Genomic DNA, 9,033 nt, shown 5'->3' with positions numbered 1-9,033 from the left:
TAGGAGACAATAGAGAAGTCAAAAGAATGCACAATAGACCCCTTTACTCAGTATCCAATCAAAGCTTTCTGCTGCTGCTAAGCCCCTTCAGTCGTGTCTGACTCTGTGCGACCCCATAGATGGCAGCCCACCAGGCTCCCCCGTCCCTGGGATTCTCCAGGCAAGAACACTGGAGTGTTGCCATTTCCTTCTCCAATGCATGCAAGTGAAAAGTGAAAGTGAAGCCACTCAGTCGTGTCTGACACTTAGCGACCCCATGGACTGCAGCCTACCGGGCTCCTCTGTCCATGGGATTTTCCAGGCAAGAGTACTGGAGTGGGTTGCCAGTGCCTTCTCCCTACCAATATTTAAATTTTCATACAACAGTAACAACTTCATACTGCCTTCTAACAAGATGCAACTAACATTTATACGAAGGATGATATTCTTACTCAAAAAGGGGAGACACGGTACAAACAGCCACCATATCCATCTCTGGATGAAGTTAACTTCTGCTTTAGTTCAGTCAAAATTGCACCTGAGGACTTCCCAGGTGGCCCAGTGGTTAAGAATCTGCCTGCCAATGCAAGGGAGGAGGGTTCAATCCCTAGTCTGGGAAGATCCCACATGCAGCAGAGCAACTAAGCCCATGAACCACAACTACTGAAACCTATGTGCTTAAAGCCTGTGCTCCACAAGATGAGCCACCGCAATGAGAAGCCCTTGCGCCACAAGGTAAAGTAGCCCCTGGTTGCTACAATTTAGAGAAAGCCCATGCACAGCAACGAAGACCTAACACAGCCAATAAATAAATAAAAATAAAATTTTAAACATTGTGCCTGGAAAATCCCATGGACAGAGGAGCCTGGTAGGCTGCAGTCCATGGGGTCGCTAAGTGTCAGACACGACTGAGTGGCTTCACTTTCACTTTTCACTTGCATGCATTGAGAATGGCAACCCACTCCAGTGTTCTTGCCTGGAGAATCCCAGGGACGGGGGAGCCTGGTGGGCTGCCGTCTATGGGGTTGCACAGAGTTGGACATGACTGAAGCAACTTAGCAGCAGCAGCAGCAGCAGCTGGATATTTTTAACCTAAATATTAAATTGTAAAGTTAATCCATCCTAAAGGAAATCAGTCCTGAATATTCATTGAAAGGACTGATGCTGAAGCTGAAACTCCAATACTTCGGCCACCTGATGCTAAGAACTGACTCATTGGAAAAGACTCTGATGCTGGGAAAGATTGAAGGCAGGAGGAGAAGGGGACGACAGAGGATGAGATGGTTGGATGGCATCACTGGCTCAAAGGACATGAGTTTGAGTAAACTCCAGGGGTTGGTGATGGACAGAGAGGTCTGACATGCTGCAGTCGACGGGGTAGCAGAGTCAGACACGACTGAGCAACCGAACTGAACTGAAACTTAATCCCAACAAACAATCCATTAAAAAAAAATAAGAGAAAAGGAGTGAGGTAAAATAGTTAATATATGCTAAAATACACATGGAGCTTCCCTGGTGGCTCAGATGGTAAAGAATCTGCCTGCAATGCAGGGGACTCAGGTTCTATCCCTGGGTCTGGAAGATCCCCCAGAGAAGGAAATGGCTCCACTATTCTTGCCTGGAGAATTCCATGGACAGAGGAGCCTGGCGAGCTACAGCCCCTGGCGTCACAAAGAGTCGGACACAACTGAAGCAACTTGGCACAGCATGGCACAGCAAGATACACACAAATGCAAAGAATAAAATAACTGTTATAGTTCTCATTTCTATAAATGATAATGCTATAGTTAATTTTCATATTTTCTTTATCCCACTAACTTTCCATATTCCTCTTTTCTTCAGCTACTACCTCAGTTGATCAAGGTTCATAATGTGCTGCTGCTGCTACTGCTAAGTCGCTTCAGTCGTGTCCAATTCTGTGTGACCCCATGGACGGCAGCCCACCAGGCTCCCGTCCCTGGGATTCTCCAGGCAAGAACACTGGAGTGGGCTGCCACCTCCTTCTCCAATGCATGAAAGTGAAAAATGAAAGCGAAGTCGATTGCTCAGTCATGTCCAACTAGTAGCAACCCCATGGACTGCAGCCTACCAGGCTCCCCTGTCCATGGGACTTTCCAGGCAAGAGTACTGGAGTGGGGTGCCATCATAATGTGCAGAATGACCCAAATCTTTATTCTCAAAGAGTCTGAAGCTTTAGCAGTCCCACCTTTAGCAGGTCACCATAGTGCACCTGGAGAATCCCCTAGTTTCCAGACATGTTCTCTTTTTCCCCACTGTGTAGCCACAGCCCAATTTTCCCCTGGGTATTAGAATCAATCACCTTCACCCCTGGAATTACTGCTTTCTTTCTATGTTAGATCAATGACATTCACTCACTTCACTTCAGTCTCTCAGTCGTGTCCGACTCTTTGAGACCCCAGGAATTGCAGCACACCAGGCCTCCCTGTTCATCACCAACTCCCGGAGTTCACTCAAACTCACGTCCATCGAGTCGGTGATGCCATCCAGCCATCTCATCCTCTGTCGTCCCCTTCTCCTCCTGCCCCCAATCCCTCCCAGCATCAGAGGCTTTTCCAATGAGTCAACTCTTCACATGAGGTGGCCAAAGTATCGGAGTTTCAGCTTTAGCGTCATTCCTTCCAAAGAACACCCAGGACTGATCTCCTTCAGAATGGACTGGTTGGATCTCCTTGCAGTCCAAGGGACTCTCAAGAGTCTTCTCCAACTCCACAGTTCAAAAGCATCAATTCTTCGGCGCTCAGCTTTCTTCACAGTCCAACTCTCACATCTATACATGACCACAGGAAAAACCATAGCCTTGACTAGACGGACCTTTGTTGGCAAAGTAATGTCTCTGCTTTTCAATATGCTATCTAGGTTGGTCATAACTTTTCTTCCAAGGAGTAAGCGTCTTTTAATTTCATGGCTGCAGTCACCATCTGCAGTGATTTTGGAGCCCAAAAAAATAAAGTCTGACACTGTTTCCACTGTTTCCCCATCTATTTGCCATGAAGTGATGGGACCGGATGCCATGATCTTTGTTTTCTGAATGTTGAGCTTTAAGCCAACTTTTTCACTCTCCTCTTTCACTTTCAATGACATTAGGAGCCCAAAATAGCCCAGTGACAGTGTCAACTTCCAATTCAATGGAACCATTGCATGTTTCTCTGACAAAAGCATTCTTTCTTTGACAATTAAATCCTTTGAAATCAGCAGAGATCAAATACATAAATATGGGGGGGGGGAGAATTCTGCAAATTTGGGGTGTAGGGAAATGAGCAAACTCCCACTTTAACCCCTTGGTCTCCAGCCCCGTGTATTCTGACTATAAGATGAACAGCATCATCTATTGGCCACTAGATTAGCACATACTGCAAACTGTAGGATAGCATCCAACCTCTGGCTCAGCTGGTAAAGAATCCAACTGGAACGCAGGAAACCTAGGTTCGATCCCTAGGTTGGGAAGACCCCCTAGAGAAGGGAAAGGCTACCCACTTCATATTCTGGCCTGGAGAATTCCATGGACTGTATAGTTCATGGGGTCGCAAACAGTTGGACATGACTGAGCAACTTTCACTTTCAATATCTCACTTCTATCTTTCAATCCAACCTCCAAAAGTGTTCTTTCCCAGCTGACATTTTACTGTCTGCTATAAAGCCAGTTTCCTCTGGATAACTGAGATACATGGTTACAAAATAGAAACAATGAATCCCATGAATTAGAACCCTTAGCCTCACTCCTGTGTGTAAATAATAATTTCTTTGGGCAAAATAATGAAATGTGAGATGCTGTTATGGTGAATAAGGCGTTCTATAAATCCTCATACGATAGAGCCAGAATGACTGTGCTAGTGAGAAAAAATTTGTTTAAAAAGAAAAGAAAATGTATCCCCTCAGTGATGGAAGGGACATTTTAATCAACCTGCTACTAGGAGGCTGGTTTGTGCCCCTCCCCTGGGGTACAGTGTGAGGTCAGGGGCTCAGCATTCATCTTTGCTGTTGGCAAATTGGGCTTTCAGCTGTAGCAATAGGGAAGGTCAGCCTTGGAAAGGGGGAAGCCTATGTTGTTAAACCTGTGTTCAACTTTGAGCAAGCATCAGAGTGGCTGGGAAAAAAAAACAAACAGACTTCCACAAAATTGACTCTTGTGTTCCCAAAGTACATTTCTGGCAGGAGCTAATAATACATGTGAAACCATATGTATACCAGGCTAGAATTTTCTTTGTCAAATGGTAACAGAGAATTCCCCATAAAGCCATGGGTATGGGTCATTGAGATCATACCACTAGTACACAGTGGAGCTAATATTTAAATCTGATTCTAACTGACACCTTGATTCTGATTGACACCTTAGTCTGTCCTCTTTCCACTATATCTCCATTGCTTTATTGCAAATTAATGACAACTACATGAGTCTTTCTCTCAAATGTCATTGTTGCAAACTGAGGTTTTTATTATGTCCATCTCTTCGATATGCCCTGAGGAATTCTCCTGGACAGAGGAGCCTGGCAGGCTACAGTCCACCAGTTGCAAAGAGTCAGGTACAACTGAGCGACTAACGCTTTCACTTTTTTTTAAGCTGAAGAAAAAACTACAAAATCACATATATCTGTGCTTATGAATATCCAAAACAATTTCACTACAGAATGTAAGCCTCCTAAAAGTTTCTCTTGAATAAACTGCATCCTGACTACCGCAGGTGAAGCTCTTCTACAGAATGAGGGGAAGATTTGAAGGGTCAGTTTGGTAAGTGGATAACTTATCTGAACATTTGGGTCTTGTAAACCTCTTCAAAACTCACTCAGGGACTTCCCTGGCCGTCTGGTGGCTAAGACTCTGCACTTCCAATGCACGAGGTGCAGGTTTGATCCCTGGTTGGGGAACTAAGATCCCACAGGATACATATATAGCACAGTCCAAAAAATAAAATAAATAAACCAAGCTCACTTGTGTATTGGCTTGAGACTTTTTTTTCCAAAGCCCCTATGTGTGGTAACTCCAAGTTGTATCCTAGTAAGAAATTAAGCCTTGTTAATGGGAAAGGACTATCACCCACTTCTATTTTGATGGAAATTGTCCCAGCAGAATAAAAAAGGGGATGGTGAAAGTGATGACACTGATCTAATTAGCTGCAGGCCAATATCATCAAGTTTCTGAAAGGAACACACAGAAAGGCCTGACACAGACACACAAAACATAGCCAGGAAACAATCAGGACCTTAGCAACAAGGCAAAATCCAGCTCCTCTCTGCATAAAGAGCTGTTTTACGAGCATTTCTTGTTACTTTGCATTAAGTCCCACAACCTCCCCCAAAGAAGGTTGCAGTCCATTTTTTAACTGATGCCCCATTGCCTTATAATCATTGACATGCACCATTCCACCAACTTCTGCTTTCCAGGTCTATTGTCCACACACACAGTTTCAAGTCCTGGTTTTACAGAAAATGTAACACATTAGAAGACTTCAGTGGATACAGAGCCCCAGCATCCAAACAGTGTGATGCTTTACAAACTAGTTCTCGTATCAGCCTATTAATCACAAAGTGAAGCCAATGCTAAAATCCTCATGTTTGAAATGAGGAAAGTGAAATCCAAAGAGATGAGGCTACTTGCCAAAATGTTTGGAGCTAGCAGATACAAAGAAGGAGTCCCAAGTCTAAGATCCTCATTACTGTACCACAGTGAAGCTGTGTTGTTAAGACATTGACAGAAAGAGGAAATGAGAAGAATATCCTGAAAAGCAACCGTTATTGCAAGGTAGCAAATGGTTCCCTGGTTTGCACTTTAGTTTCCTGAATCCAGCCCACTTTACCTGGTTCTAAGGCCCTACTAACCTTCACTAGCACTGTTTCCCAATCCTGAAGGAGATTTTTCTGTCTTCTCTGGCCTTGCCCTCGTTGTGCACATTCATGTTTCTCTTCCCTGACAAAAATTCAGACAGGCTACCCTAGAATGTATCCCTCAAGATACGGTGGGAGTTGAAGAGTTTGATAGGAAAACAATTTTATGTCCAGTTGCAATGCATGGGTCCAGAAAGTAAAGTTAAATTATATATATGTATATGTATACATATATATGGAGAAGGCAATGGCACCCCACTCCAGTACTCTTGCCTGGAAAACCCCATGGACGGAGGAGCCTGGTGGGCTGCAGTCCATGGGGATGCTAAGAGTCAGACACGACTGGGCAACTTCACTTTCACTTTTCAGTTTCATGCATTGGAGAAGGAAATGACAGCCCACTCCAGTGTTCTTGCCTGGAGAATCCCAGGGATGAGGAAGCCTGGTGGGAGGCCGTCTATGGGGTCGCACAGAGTCAGACACAACTGAAGCGACTTAGCAGCAGCAGTAGCAGCATACATATATATAATGTATATATTATATATATTAAAAAAATTTTAATGAAATGCTAGTTGCTCAGTCATGTCCGACTCTTATGACCCCTTGGACTGTAGCTCCTCTGTCCATGGGATTCTTCAGGCAAGAATACTGAAGTGGGGGGACCATTCCCTCCTCCATGGAGTCTTCCTGACTCAGGGATTGAACTCAGGTCTCCCACATTGCAGGCAGATTCTTTACCATCTGAGCCATTTATATATTTATATATATTAAAAAATGATAACATTGTGATGAAAAATTAGTCCAAAATAGTATCTCAGCTAAAGAGAGCCAAGGGATCACTGAGAGACCAACTGAGCACCAGGGAGCAAGGACCTGGGTTACAGAAAGTTCATGACAAGGCCCAAATTACTGCTGGAGACAGAAGCCAGTTCTGCTGCTCCTCCTAGCACACAACTGAGTAAATAAATGGCCCAAGTTAAAGAAATAGAAGTACATGGCCTCTGTTAACCTGGGGCACCTCAAACCTACCCCATGAACCAAACAAAATTGGGATCAAGGACTGAAAAACCTTAAGAGTGACCATCCTTTTCCTGACAGGAAAATACATTCTACCTTCAGATACTTGGGGCTTGACTTTAAAAATGAATTCAATCAGCTGTCAGATACACCTGTACAAACAGGAAGAGTCAGGGTTCCATTACCTTCTTTCTGGTGTCACAGATGGGAGAGGACAAATAACAAGGACTGACAATGATTTGCACTGAACGCAATGGGTGGAGGACAGGAAGCCTACCTCACTTCTGTCAGGGCTCGTAGCTGGAGATAGATAGTGAAGATCTGAGAGCATGTGGTTTTCAACTGTTTCATAGGGGAACCCTTCTGAGCAAATGGTGCCCAGGAGGTCAATCATAAAGCAGATGGTAGCAGAGGTCCTGTGGGTCAAGGGAGGACATGAGGTCTGGAAAGCCACCTGCTCAGCCCCCTCCTGGTCCCAGGCGCTTGGTAGGGATGGGGAAAGGAAGTAGGAAGGGAGAGAGAGCTGGGGAAAGGATGAGGAGGCTCTGGTTCCTAAAGAGAAATTCATGCTGCAGAGCGCTGGGGATTTCATCTTCTTTCAGGGTTTTATATGCCAAAACAATGGTGAATGAGAATGGCCAGAATGAATAATAACTGGCTGCCAGGAGCCTTGTTAACCATGGTGATTATCTCCCAGCCAAAGTCAACAGGCAGCAGACCGATAAGAGACACATCAGTTCTTCTGTTCATAATTCATTTATAGCTTTTTCTTCTTCTTTTTTTTAATGTGGAAGCAAATTTATTCAGACTTCCAAGCTAGGTCTCTAGTCAGCAAGAAAGCATTTTTCCTTATTCCTCATCCTCTCTGACTCTTCAACACCAGAGAGGAAAAGGCACCAACCAGCTGGTCAGAAAGGTCTGTGCACAGGCAGGAGCTTCCTGCAAAGGCCTGGGAAGTGGAACTCTGTGTCACTGCATCTGCCTGTGGCCAAGCATCTTCAGAGGGCCCCCCTCCCACCATACCCCAGCTCTGGGCAGCTGCTTCCCAGCTGCAGTGGTTGCCTCCCCTCAGACTGCAGAAGGGGAAAGAAATAGTTGCCATTTATCACCTGTCAAAAATTCTGCCACCACTAGTCCTGATCGGCAAAGCCAGACATAAAAAGGCAACTACAGAACCAATCCCTTTCATGTATCTTGATGTCTTTGGAATAAATGCTCAGGCTTTTGACTTTCCTCCTTTTTCTAATCCACCCCAGGAAGGGCATTTGGACCTATGAGTTGGGGCTTATACAGGTCCGGAGCACTTGGCGAAGAAGGCCCCCATATCTCTTCAGGAATTTCCTTATGTATCACCTTCCTGTCTGATTTGTACCAATTCACGTTCCCACCAACAATGCACAAGGGTGCCCTTTCCTCCACACCCTTGCTAATACTTGCTATTTCTTGTTTGTTGATAATAGCCATTCTGACAGGTATGAGATAATATCTCATTGTGGTTTTGATTTGCACTTCCCTAATGATTAATGATGTGGAGCATCTTTTCATGTGCTTATTAGACATCTGTATGTCTTCTTTGGGAAAATGACTATTCAGATCTTCTGTTGAACTCTTTGTTTCTGTTTGCTGAAATTTTTGTTTCAATTCTACATGAATATAGGCACATGTGTGTGTTGGGTGATGATTTAAAATATGTATTTCTTACCATGGTTTGTGGTCAGAAAGTCTGAAAACCACTGGCTAAAATTAAATGTTAGAAAAATCTAAGCTTTGCTTTTGATATAAAAACATAACTTAATGACCTTTGAAAATGAATCTTGTCTTTCAAAAATATCTGATTCTTCTGTGCTGATTGTTATGTGGCAGCCTGGATGGGCAGGGGGTTTGAGGGAGAATGGATAGTTGTATGTGTATGAGTCCCTTCGCTGTCCACCTGAAACTATCACAGCACTCTTAGTTAGTTATACTCTAATATAAAATAAAAAGTTTTTTAAAAGACTGATTCTCAAAACAAATGTCTCCTAAGGATTCACCAAAGAATTCAGTCTTGAAACAGAAAGCTGAATTAATGGACAATTTGCTCTAGGTGATACCCGCCCTCCTCATACTTTTGCCCTGGGTTCTGGTGTGTACGAGACCTTGTGTGCACTCCCCGAGTGGAGTCTCTGTTTCCCCCCATCCTGTGGGGCTTCTGCAGTCA

General features: G+C 44.2%; 1 long non-coding RNA gene across 1 annotated transcript; it reads right to left on the bottom strand.

Annotated features, from left to right (window-relative positions):
• Positions 1-327: 327 nt before the first annotated feature.
• Positions 328-8,358, bottom strand: LOC120874264. Its single transcript, XR_005723622.1, has 3 exons — positions 8,258-8,358; positions 4,350-4,354; positions 328-337 (listed from the first exon to the last, which is right to left on the bottom strand). It is a non-coding gene; the product is annotated as an uncharacterized LOC120874264 (long non-coding RNA).
• Positions 8,359-9,033: the final 675 nt, after the last annotated feature.

The sequence above is a fragment of the Oryx dammah genome, unplaced genomic scaffold (assembly GCF_014754425.2).
Source record: "Oryx dammah isolate SB20612 unplaced genomic scaffold, SCBI_Odam_1.1 HiC_scaffold_15, whole genome shotgun sequence".
Taxonomy (NCBI): domain Eukaryota; kingdom Metazoa; phylum Chordata; class Mammalia; order Artiodactyla; family Bovidae; genus Oryx; species Oryx dammah.
Note: the sequence above shows the minus strand (reverse complement) of the source record. Positions and strands in the feature narration are given on the sequence as shown.